We start from the raw sequence: 13,361 nt of genomic DNA, 5'->3' as shown, positions 1-13,361 counted from the left end.
ACTGTCTTGCTGAATTATGAGAGTTTAAGGTTACAAGAGGCCCAGCTCTGGTGGTGACATTTTGCCTTGGGCATAAGTCAACACATATTACAGAAGTGTTAGAAGTGTGGGTATAGCTAGGCCCATTGGCCTAGCCCTGTGTCATGAGGAGGTCAATGTGGGGGACTCACTAGTTCAAGTCTAGCCTTGTCCTCACAGTAAGATGGCAACACCAACGAAGTAAAAAATCTAAACAAGAGAGGAAGAGATGGAGGCAGGGGTTTGGAGGACATGGAAACTGTTCTGAATAGCTTGTTGGATGGTGGCTACGGAGTGTGCATCTGGGACCTGCGCCACACAAAGGCTGAAACTTCAACCTAGCTGTGGCCTGGCAAATAGTCCACTGTAATATTCCAATGCCGACCCGTCCCTTCCCCCGTCCCATCCCGTGAATTGTGCCTCCTCTCCTGCCTTAAACCGGGTAGCTCAGTGGAACAGACTGTGCTTTACCCTGGAGTGCTCTGGGTTGCCTCCCCAGCACCACAGCGGAGAGAGGAGGGGATATGAGTAGGAGAGGGGCCTTCTGGGAACTCTGGGCTTTCTGGAACCCTAGAACTGCAGGTCTAGAGTTTAAGGAAGATCCAAACCAGTTATGGCCGTTTTTTTTTTTTTTTTTTTAAGAAAAGAACATGGCGTTCTTCCAAAACATCTGCAGGAGCCTGAAGCCGAGCTCAGGACCCAGTCACCGCCTTCTGCATCTCTAGACTTTCTCTTCTTTTTCAGCATGTATAGATTACTCTTAAAACCTGGCATATAATGGCTTTTCGACAAAAAGAAACACCCCAAACCAGATCTGGGTAGGATGCAAGGAAAACCCAGGCAAGGAGGAACCTTGTGAGAAACCCCAAAGCCATTGACTGCTCAGGCCTTGTTATTTGCATATCCCCACCCTCCCGGGGAAATCGAAACCTAAAAGCTGCTTTGCCCAGAGAAGATGCTTTAGCTCAGGCTGCATGGGGAAAGATTCAGGGTCTGGGGATGGGGCAGGGACTCAGCAGCACCCCAGCCTGGGAGCTGGACACATTCATAGAGGACCACCTCCTTCCTGACACCACCTTCCGTAAAGATGTCAAAACCGTCATTAATGTCATGTGTACTTTCCTGAAGGAGAGATGTTTTCAAGGCGCCACCCACCCTGTGAGGGTCTCCAAGGTGGTGAAGGTGAGGCCCCCTCAGCCTGAGCTGACCCAGATGGAGTGGGAGAGGACCTTGAGGAGCTAGGCTGCGGCCCAGATCCCTTCTCCTCACCTCTGATTCCAGCTGTGGTGGATTCTGTCCCCAGGTCCCACATCTGTCTTAGAAAAAGAGCCCCAGCTACAGTTATGTTCTACCTACTCCCCCCCGCCCAGGCCACATCCATTTCAGAGTCAAGGAAACTGAGGCCGGGCTCAGGGAATCAGTTTGATGGAGAGTGGTGGATCGGGGGACCTAGCCTTTGCACTGCTGTGTGACCTTAGGTGAGTGAATGAACATCTCCTTGCCTAGTGTTCACACCTATAATGGCACAGGAATTGAAGACTAAGTCAAGTGTGACACAGAGGACAAAGCAGGACCCCTCCTGGGTGACTGGGTTGGTGGACCCTCAATGAGCTCCATTCTGGGTCGTGGACTTCATCAGTGCCTAATTCACTGTGAAAGCTACAGAGATAAAATTGTTTTCTTCTTTTTTTTTTTGTAGTTGATTATATGTTTATTATTTTAATTTTGTGGAAGGGGGCTGTGCAATGTGTTAGTGCAGGTGGCCTCAGAGTTGACGAGTGGGTGTCATGTCCCTCAGAGCTGGCATTGCATAGATGGATGGTTGTGAGCTGGCCTATGCGGGTGCTGGGCACTAAACTCGGGTCATCTACAAGAATGGCAGCTGCTTTTAACTGCTGAGTGACCTCTCCATTCCCAGATATATTTTTCATCATCATCTCTATTATTAACATCCTGATCACAGTTTCCCCTCCATTCTCTCCTCCCAGCCTCTCCCCTCCTTCCCTTCTGACGCCCCCCACTCCTCAGTTTCTCTACAGAAAAGGCTAGACCTCCCATGGGTATCAGTCAACCATGGCATATCCTTTCCTTCATATTAAGTCTGGATGAGGCAATCCAGTAGGGGGAACAGGGTCCCAAAAGCTGGCAAAAGATTCAGAGACAGCCCTGCTCCCCAGGTGAAGACCAAGCTACACATATACGCTGAGGGCCTAGGTCAGTCCCAGGCAGGCTCCCTGGTTGACAGTTCAGTCTCTATGAGCCCCTATGAGCTAGATTAGCCGATTCTGTAGGTTTTCCTGTGGCGTCCTTGACCCCTCTGCCTCCTACAACCCTTCCTCCCCCCTTCTGCAGGATTCTCCAAGCTCCACTAAATGTTTGACTGAGCGTAGACAGAAATGTCATTTGGATTGCCCACTCAACAGTGGCTGGTGTTCATGTGAGGGATTATTCCCAGCAAGAGTCCTCCTTTTTAAATTATTTTGTTTTAAACTTGTGAATCTTTTTTTTGTTGCTCTATGATTTTTATGTTATTTTGTATTATGTAAGGCAGTTTTCTTACAAGTATGTGATGTCATGTGAGTACATTTCCCCAACTAACAATGCTGAATCACGACAACATTTTCTTACATCTGTGTTCATTTACTCATACCCACTGCCACCCAATCCCATCCTTTACCTACCACCCTGACCTCCCCCAGAGAGTCCCTCTCTGATTTCCCGTCACGTGTGTGTAGCTAGACCTGGATTCTACATGAGAGATCATGTACTGTTTGTCTCCCCTCATGACACACTCTTGCTCCTCACTTCCTTTTGGCCCCTCCCCCGTCTTCCCCACATAGTCCCCCTTCTATCCCCTGTACATGCATGCCAACGCCACACACACACACACACACACACACACACCTTAAATTTAGACTCCACAGATAAACAGGCACATTCATCATTCTGAGTCTGGCTTACCTCCTGTACCAGGAGGAGATCCAGAACCATCTATTTTCCTACATAGATCCTGACTTCACTTTTCAGGGCTGACTAGTATTCCACTGCCCATGTGCCAGCTTCCTCTATCCATCAATCTCCCTGGCTGGTGGCCCCCTCGGCCATTGAGGGTCTGGACTGCTGGGCGTGGCTTTGCCTGTTGCCTGTCATTCTCATTCTTGTTTTTCAGGGCGGCTCCACAGCAAAGGCACAGCCCTCGGGGCAGGTCGGATGGGGGGGGGCGGTCAGATTCCTTAACAATCTCCACAGTTACAGAGGATCAGTTACAGAGACGGGGAGAGTTCATCCAGGAAATTAAGAAACACCTGCACAACTTTCAGAGAGAGAGAGGGACATATGGGTGGAGTTCCAGGTCCAGAGTTCATGGTGGTTCAACCCCGGGCACTCAGCTTCAAACTGAGCTCTCTTCAACTCCAGCAGGAGGTGGAGTTTGATGTGCTGCCGGCCTATGATGTCCTGGGTAAGCACATTAGAACCTCAGCTCACCCTCCCGTGTGCCTTCATCCTCTTTTCTAATTCTCTCTCTCTGTCTCTCTGTCTCTCTGTCTCTCTGTCTCTCTGTCTCTCTGTCTCTCTGTCTCTCTCTCTGTCTCTCTCTCTCTCTCTCTCTCTCTCTCTCTTTCTGCCTCTTAAGCCATGCATCTGTTTCTGAGACCCGGTCTCTCCCTGGCCTGATTTTCCACACTAATCTTGACTGTGGGCAGAGCCCCAGGAACCCTTGTCTTTACCTCCCAGCACTGAGATTACAATCCTATGTCACCACACCCAGCTTTCCCCTGAGTCCTGGGGTTCCAGCACGGGTCCTCAGGCTTGTGTGACAAGCACGTTCCTCACTAAGCACCCACTTCTTCTATTCTTGAAGTGAAAACACCCATCTTTTGAGAAATTCAGAGCTGAGCTGGGGGAGGGATTTTAGAATGTTTGGAGTGGGGAGTGAGAACCCATCAGAGAAGGACATTTAGTAGCAAACTGGCTCAGCGAGGAGATGAAGGTCCCCTCAGCTTACCCTGACTGAAAATTAATAACCGAGGCATTTTCTCCCAAATAGCAGCCCTCAAACCTGTGCAGAGGCCTGGGTGTCTGTGGGAGGGTTAGTGCAGGGTACAGGACTTCAAGAATCCATGTCTGCCTCAGGAACACTGGAAATCCAGCCACTGCCACCACCAGCCCGCCTCATGCACACACCTGTCATATTACACATTAACTGATCCTCTATGTAAAGATCTTACACCAGGCCTGGCACACAGTGTGTCTCCAAATTTACAGATTGACCAGCTCTACCCAAAGACAACCAGGAACACCCTGAGAGCACAGTGGAGTTTGGGAGCTGAGAGAATAGTTTGAGGTTTACATTTGGGGGGTACAGCACCCTCTTCTGGCCACAGTGTGAACTGCACCATTAACTTAGAGATGAGGCCACTTGCCCTGGGCTTGGGAGAGCCATGGAAACAGTAGAGATCTCAGCAGCAGGGGATGGGAGGCCAGCCTGGGAGTAGGAGCAGGCAGCATGCTGTGGGAAACTGCAAGAGGCTTAGGCCCCTGCAGAGTGGAGGGGCCCAGAGGGGGTGACCCAGAAATGAGCTGGGGGTGGCTGTCTTGTCATGGACTCCTCAGCTTCAGGCAGCTTTCCAGAGGGGAAGTGAGGCCACCACAGAAGGACCGCCTGGGAAATGGCAGTGTGGGGGGGACAGCCCGAGAGGGGACCCCAGCCACAACCTTACCCAAGGTGACATAGCTGATGAGCCCTACTGTGTGCTGGGCCCTAAAGTTGAAAATAAACATATGAGCAAGAAACCTTCCTGGGTCACACAGTGCCCGGGTATGTCCCCAACCCCATCAGTAGGTAATTTTGCCCTGTGTCAGAATCAAAGCTCGATGGTATGGCCGGGTCCAGCCACAGCCACAAATGTACAGATAAGACCCAGCCTGCCGCCTGTCTAGTCTATTCAAATGTGCACAGGCACCCACACACAGCCACACACCCAATCTATTCCCTAGCATGAAGTCTATCCACTCTACAAGGGACACACACACACACAGAGAGAGAGAGAGAGAGAGGGGGGGGGTATGTTGTTGCTCTCAGGACCTGGTCAATTAAAACCACACGATAGTAAGTTAGGCACTAAGGAAAATCAAGCACTAAAATCCCACAGTGGCTGGGGAGACACAATTGCTGCACAAGCAGGAGGACCTGAGTTCAAATCCCCAACACCTACCTAACTTAGGAAGTGCCACACATGGACCTGTCACCCAAGCACTATGGGGGGCAGAGACAAGAATCTTTGTGACCTTCTGGATGCCAGCCAAGCCCCTTGTTCACAGAGAGACCCTGCCCTAAGGGAGAAGGTGACAAAGTATAAAGGAAGACACCCAGTGTCCCCCTATAGCCTCTGGACATCCTCATAATGACAAACACACAACACATACACAAATAGGGCAGAGGCTCTGTAAGCACACGATGCATGATGCACTAACATAGCAGACTGCTCCAGCACACGATGCATGATGCACTAACATAGCAGACTGCTCCAGCACACGATGCATGATGCACTAACATAGCAGACTGCTCCAGCACACGATGCATGATGCACTAACATAGCAGACTGCTCCAGCACACGATGCATGATGCACTAACATAGCAGACTGCTCCAGCACACGATGCATGATGCACTAACATAGCAGACTGCTCCAGCACATGATGCATGATGCACTAACATAGCAGACTGCTCCACAGTGAATCTATAGTAAGCCTGACCCTGAGATCTACAGAAGGCTCATCAGTAAGTGCACCTCCTTGGGGAAAAGAGGGTGAGTTCTCTTGCTACTTCACGGAGCTCCAGCGAAACTTCCTGAAGCGCCATACAACCAAGCTCAAGGGGCTCATCCGCCTGGTCAAGCACTGGTACCAACTGGTATGGTGTCTGGCCCAACCACTGTGGTCCCCTTCTCCAATGGGTGTGGGTACAGGACAGAGTAAAGATGAGGTATTCTAGTTTGTTTTCTATTGATGTTATATCTTTATCACATGGTCAGAAGCTACTCAGGAAGGAAAGGTCGGTCTTAGGTTGCATGTCCCAGTCCCTCACTGAGGGACATCAAGGCAGTACCTGAAGCAGAGACCATGGAGGATTCTGCTCACTGGCTTGCTCTCCATGGCTCACTCAGCGTGCATTTATATACAACCCAGGGTCATTTGCCCAGGCATTGCACCAGCCACACGGGATGGGCCCACCCACGTCAATCATTAGTTGCCCCCACAAACTACCCTAAGCCAGCCTGGTGGGGGCATTTCCTTGATTAAGATTCCCTCCCACCACATGCCTAGTTGATGAAAACTAAGCAGCACACACAAGCACACCGCCACTATTCCCTTCTTGCTTATCCCTAAGATCTCATGTCAATATCACGTCATAACCACAATATGACCTTAAAAGTCCCAAAGTTTAAAAAAAAAAAACTTCAACACTTACAAAGATTAGTCTCTCAACTGTGGGCTGCAATAAAATTAAAAACACAAGTTAGATACTTTCTTACTCCAAGAGGGAAGAACCAGGACACAGTCATAATCCAATAAAAACAAAGCTAAGTCCATCAGTGCAAACATCCCCATGTCTGATCCCTGGGACTCACCACTCTCTGAGCTTCAGAGGGCCCGGACAGCTGTTCTTCCCGGACTCTGCCATCCACAGCACACAGCTGGCCTCACAGGCCCAGGCCAGCTCTGTTCACGTGCTCTGCTGTCCCCAGCTCTCATGCCCAGGACCGTCAGCATCTTCAGCATAGGGTCTTCACTATGACCGAGGCTGCTTCTCCCGGCCTCTCTCAGTCCAGGCTCAGCTGCTCTCCATGACCCCTTCAATCCTGCAGCCCTGAGGGGACTAAAGTAGAACCACCTGGGAGACCTCTCCCCGGGACCAGGTCTGGCTGCCACCTGGAGATGCCTGCTGGGGCCCCTGGACCACAGCTTCTGTGTGTGACCGTGAGAAAACTCTTTCCAGAAGACTTGGCCTCCATGGTGCTGGTCTCTTCTTACTCAGAGCTGATTTACAGCTCCAGCTGGCGAGAAACCACTGATGTTTTGTTTGTTTTTCAAGACAGGGTTTCTCTGTATTGCTTTGGAGCCTGTCCTGGAACTCACTCTAGACCAAGCTGGCCTCAAACTCACAGAGATCCACCTGCCTCTGTCTCCTGAGTCTTGTGATTAAAGGCATGCACCACCAACACCTGTCAGGAAACCACGGATTCTTAATTCAAAGATCTTGCACAAACAGCCAGACAGTCTTTACTTCCCTCTGAAACTCACACACCAGCCTCTCTACACACATCTCTTGAGTTCCCACAAACAGCTCACTAGGCTCTAAGCATTCCACAGCTTTTCCAACCTGACCTTCCAAACTCCTTCCACAATCCTCTGGAAGAGAAACAAGGAGGGTGTGTCACAGCTGTAGTCCTCTCTAGAACCAACTTCTGTCCTAGTTAGTTTGCTTATATTCCTGTGGTAAAGATAATGGCAAACGCAGTTTGTAGAGGAAAGGGATCGTCCGGCTTATACGTCCCTATCAAACTGCAGTCCTGGGGGAAACCGAGGCAGAACTGAAGCAAACACCGCAGGGCAGGGGAACAGCTTACTGGCTTGATAGTCCTTGATTGCTCAGCCTGCTTTCTTAAAGCAACTCAGAACCTCCTACCCAGGGGTGGCTCTGCCCACAGTGGGCTGGGTCTTCCCACATCAATCACTGATGGAGACAATGCCTCACAGGCTTGCCCACAGCCCTTCTGATGGAGGCATTTTCTCCTATGTGCAGTCTTTGCAAGATGACTCTAGCTTTTGCTATGTTGACAAAAAGAAAAAAAAAATGTCACTACCGATGAGCGGAGGAAAAATGTGAAGGTATCGTGGGTAGAAGGGAAGCTGAGGGGGAGGGGCTGAGAAAAAAATCGAGAGATGAGGAGGGAGGGGACCTGAGAGGAAGGAGGACTTTCCATGCTTATCCTACTCAATTGTTTTCTAGTCCACGTTCCAATCAGCTAACTTTCTCCTCGGCCATGTCTAGTTCTCTGTTCGCTGGTTGCTGCATGGTTTATGTCTTTGGATTTTTCTTCCTTGGCAAATCTTTCGTGTTACTTCCCATCACTTTGATTTTCCTGACCTTTCAATTAACTATCTATATAAACATTTGATTTCTTGTTATATTTTTGGCTTTTTGGATCTATGTGTCTTTATGCCTGCTCTTGGGAGCACGTGTATGTGTGTGTGTGTGTGTGTGTGTGTGTGTGTGTGTGGTGTCTGTGAGGCCAGAGAGTCATGTCAGGTCCTCAGGCACTCTCCATGTTGTATGTCCAGGCAGGGTCTGATGCATGAACCCACAGCGTGCTGAGTCATCATGTCTGGGCTCTCATGTATCCCGAGGGACCCCCACCTCCACCCCGTGTAGCTGGGATTACGAGTCAGCTTCCTCACAGGCCTGACATTCCTGTACATGTTGGGGACCTGAACTCCCTGGGTTGCCTAGGACCACTTTACCCACTGGGCCATAACCCTGGCCCCTCCCCAGTCATGTCAGAGCCTGTGATAAACCTTCAGTAGTGAGCATCATTGCTCTCCGCCCCCACCCCCACTCCCTGGCTGTCACTCAAGTGTCCCGAATCCTCCTGAGCCAGCTGGGAATGCTCAGTCTTAGTGGACCACACAGTCTCCATCTCAACCACTCAGCCCTTGCCTATAGCACAGGAGCATCCATAGACTGACTGTACATGAAAGGCGTGGCTGTGTGCCAGTAAACCTGCAATGACATCAGGTGGCAGCTGTACTGACCCTGTGAGAAGTGGCCCCCCACAACAGCTGATGCCCCGTTTTTCTCTTTGCCTTTCTCTTCTCAGTGTAAGGAGAAGCTGGGGAAGTCACTGCCCCCACAGTATGCCCTGGAGCTGCTCACAGTCTACGCCTGGGAACGCGGGAGCGGATTCCCAGAGTTCAACACAGCCGAGGGCTTCCGGGCAGTCTTGGAACTGGTCACCAAGTACAGGCAGCTTCGAGTCTACTGGACAACGTATTATGACTTTGGAGACCAGAGGGTCTCCAGCTACCTGCACAAACAGCTTAGAAAAGACAGGTAGCCTGTCCCCTCGGGGCTCAGCTCCCACAGGGAGGACCATCTGCAGCGGTGGGGGAGGCGGGGGAGGCGGGGAGCTGGGGCATCGCCTGTCCTGGCACTGTGCTGGGCACTGTCCTGCTGTCACCTGACTGACAGGAGGACCTGCAGCCCTGGGAGGCAGGGGTGGGCCCTGCTGTCTGCAGATGAGGAGACCAAGGCTCTGACCTTGTCCAGACCCAAACTGCACAGGGAGGGGATTCAGGGAGCAGGAACTGAGATCTCCAGCTGTAACAGTATCATAAGGGCTGTGAGGACTGGAGCAATGCTAGACTAACTGTAAACAATGCATGTAAACAAGGACCTGCCTTAATCTTGTGTTATCTTCAGCCTTCACACCCCATCTTTTGAGACTTCCCATCTCACAGATCAGACAGGCTGAGGGACCTGCCCCAGGACACACAGCAACTAAAGGCTAGAGGATTGGACCCCAGGCCTTCCAGGTCATGGGCAAAGATGCCTCCAGGCCTGCTCTATGCTGAGGCGCAGGGACTCTGGACAAATCTGGGACAGGGGTGCTCTGCTGGGCTCCTCCACTGTCCCTGTGCAGTGGCACCTGGGGCACTGGCCATCTGGCCACTTCCCTCTCTGAATGTTGCTCTGCAGGCCTGTGATCCTGGACCCGGCTGACCCAACAGGGAACGTGGCTGGTGGGAGACCAGATGGCTGGGGGCGGTTAGCAGGAGAGGCTGTGGCCTGGCTTCGGTACCCATGCTTTAAATCCTGGGATGGTTTCCCAGTGCGCTCCTGGGATGTGCCGGTGAGAACTTGTCATCATCCTGCCCCCTTGCACACAGCTTTGACCACTTGATCTATTTCAAGAACAGTCAAACAAAAATGTGGTCTTTCCAAAGGTGCCAGGCTTATAGTTTGTCCTGCCACACAGGTGCCAGGCTTATAGTTTGTCATGCCACACTGCTGGCTTTACAGTCATCGTGACCTCAGACTGTCACATCGCCTCTGCAGAGTCCCTGTCACTCAGCATCCTAAGGAATGACAGCCTCTGCCCTGAGTGTCTGCTTTGTGCTCAGGCTCTGTCCTGGGTTCTTTATCAGACAGTAGTTCACTGAATCTTCATACATGTTCATCCTGTGTTCTTTATCAGACAGTAGTTCACTGGATCTTCATACATGTTCATCCTGTGTTCTTTATCAGACAGTACTCACTGGATCTGTATACATGCTGTCCTGTGTTCTTTGTCATACAGTAATTCACTGGATCCACATACATGCTTATCTTATCATACAGTAATTCCCTGAACCCTCATCATGGCTCTACAAGGTGAACTTAATAACATCCATCTCTTTCTGATGAGACAAGAGGCTCAGACTGAGGATATGGCTCAGTCAATGAAACTCTTGCCACAAAAGTAAGGATAAAGAGCCTGATATCATCTCCAGAACCATGTAAATAAGCCAGACAAGGAGACGTGCACTTGACATCCCAATTTTGGGAAATACAAATGGCAGGACCCCTGGCTCACTTGTGAGGGAGCATAGGCTAGTTGGTGAGCTCCAATCTAGTATGACTCAAAATGCCAAGGTGGACAGAACTTGAGGAGTATATGGTTATCTTTTGATTGCACACACACACACACACACACACACACACACACACACACACACACAGAGGCCATTAAGATGAGAGAGCTGAAACCACTGGCTCGGGATGCTCAGCTAAGGAGTTGGGCTGGGAATCCCAAGGACTCTGAAGCCAGCGCTCAGATCCAGGAAGCCACCCATCTGTCCTGTCTCCCCATGTGGCCAATGGGACTGGGGAGAGGGTGCTGTGTCACTGTCAAGAGACACAGAGGGACCTGCACTTGGATTTTTTCCTCTCCTGGGACATAGGACTTCTGATGTTAGAGAACAGATGATGTCATGTGGGCCTCAGGATGGGCTTAGGATGGCTGCAGGGATGAGGGAAGAAAAACCTCAGAAGGTCAGGAAGGGAGAGAAAAGAGACCCAGGAGGGAGGCAGCTGTGGCCACAGTGGCCTTTAGGACTGCCATGCCACAGAGAGGTCACTTGGCCCTCTCTTTCCATTTGGCAGATATGAAAGAGGGGACCTCTGGTGGGGATGCATACACCTTCAACCTGCTGAGCACCCCCAAAGTCCTGACGGCTATCTTCCTAACGTGGGGATGTGCTTTCCTTCTTCTGAGGGGCCCTGGTATCCTCATGGTGCCCACCCTCAGAGCTCATTTGCATCCCTTCCAAGTAGGAATGCAGGCTCCTGACATTGTGTGTTTTCTGTTGCAGATGGAAGTTCCTGTGCAACAATAACAAGTAAGCTTTTTTCCCCTCTTTGTTGCTTTCAATTGTTTTGATGTGGGCTTCTGCTGTGTAGCTCAGACTAGCCTGGAGCTCACCATCCTCCTGCCTTAGTGCTGGGATACCTGCAGTGTAGACCTGATATGCCCTGCCTTCCCTCCAGCCCCAGGTGGATGAGAACTGAGCATGCGTCCTTCTGTGAGCACAGCAGCATCTGCCCCCAAGGCTCTGGAGTCAGGGGGTGTGCAGCGCAGGAAAATAAAATCGCGTGGAATCTGGTTTGATTGTGACTTTAAAACTTAGTTGTCGGAGGCGATGATGAGATTTGAAGCAGTGAAATAAATCAAAATGCTCAGACTTAATCTCAAAACTAACTTATTTCTCTCTCTTCCTTTCATTCTTTCTGAGACAGGGCCTCATTATATATCCCACTCTGGCCTGGAATTCACAAAAATCTGCCTGCTTCAGTTTTCCAAGTTCTGGGATTTTATACACACACACACACACACACACACACACACACACACACGCACCACCCTTCATGTAGAGACCCAATGGTTCCATAATTCAGTGTGGTGAGACAACATGTGTGGCTACATAAATACACAAATCCCATGACCGCAAAGCCCCATATGTGTGATCCCTTGGATCTTGCTCACTACGAGGGCAGGGCATTGCTCAGAATCACCAGCCCCTGTTTTAATCACTCTGGTGGGGGAGTGGTGGGTCTCCCTGGCCCTCATTTATTCAGTTCTCACTCTAATGACTCTGAGACCCAGGAGCCCCAAAGTCCTGAGGTGTGAGAACACCCACAGTCTCTCAACCACAGAACAAATCACACTCAGCCTTGTGTTCTATCTGAGCCCCCAGACCCACTGACGCTGGTCTATGACTCCAGTCTTGTCCCTTCTGAAACACTCCCAGATACAGAGACCCTTTTTAATAACAATGCCCAGGGGGTCCCTCATGTTCCTGCCTGCCACGCTGTAGACCCACCGTATCAGCCCACATCTAATGTACAGCCATGTGAGTCCATGTATGATATGTCATGGTCACCTCCCACTCCTCCATGATGGATTGGCTTCCTTGTGTGAACCTCTGAGAGCAGAATGGCAACAGTGGTGTGGCTCAGCAGGGAAGGACTTGTCTGCAGTGTTCCGGTGAATGGCTGAGGCTGTGTCTCAGTGGCAGACTGCTTACCCAGCATGCACGAGGCCTGAGATAAAAGAATCATCCAGAGTTGCCTGTGGTTTTCATGTTAGAGCCAAGAAAACAGCCAAGGTCATCCTGGCTAAGCTGTGCTCTGTTTCCTTAGGATTCTCTGCTTCCATTTCGTGGCCTTCGTACATGGCCAGGTGAGGCTGGGATTTATTCCTGTCAGTGGAGATCCAGCTTTCCCAATTCCCTCAGCAGAAGAGCCCTTCCCCCCAATTTATGTATTGGTAACCATTCTCATATTTGATCTTCTCAAGCATCATTTAACCCCTGTGAATCCAGACAAAACTCCAGAGATGGGGAGGTGGGCTAACAACAGGCTATAGAAGGTTATTCAGTGAAGGAAACAGTCAGTATACATCTCTGGAAATGCCCTCACAGACATGCTTAGAGGTGTTTCCACTGAGGATCTAAGGCTGGTGAAGGAGGACAGTGGCGGTCACAGCTTTACTGACCTAAATCCAATTTTAAATTTGAGCCCACTGAGTGTAGATAAAGTGGCTCCCTGGGGAAGCGAACCCTTGCAGTACCATGGTGAATAGAGCAGTACCCCCCTCAATGGACCTGCACTACTTACTCAGTGGGTGGGCCCTGGAGAGGAGGAAGTGTTGGGGAATATTATTTTCAGGTGAGCTACTTTAGTTTATGCTGCATTTGTTTAACTCTGTGAAGCTGTGTTACCTTGATTGTCTAAAACACCTGA

At 50.5% G+C, this 13,361-nt stretch overlaps 1 pseudogene; it reads left to right on the top strand.

Annotated features, from left to right (window-relative positions):
* The first annotated feature begins 1,017 nt into the window (after nt 1–1,017).
* Nucleotides 1,018–11,721, top strand: LOC127216039 (2'-5'-oligoadenylate synthase 1A-like; annotated as a pseudogene).
* The last annotated feature ends 1,640 nt before the right edge of the window (nt 11,722–13,361 follow it).

This window comes from Phodopus roborovskii, unplaced genomic scaffold (genome assembly GCF_943737965.1).
Source record: "Phodopus roborovskii unplaced genomic scaffold, PHOROB, whole genome shotgun sequence".
NCBI lineage: Eukaryota > Metazoa > Chordata > Mammalia > Rodentia > Cricetidae > Phodopus > Phodopus roborovskii.
Note: the sequence above shows the minus strand (reverse complement) of the source record. Positions and strands in the feature narration are given on the sequence as shown.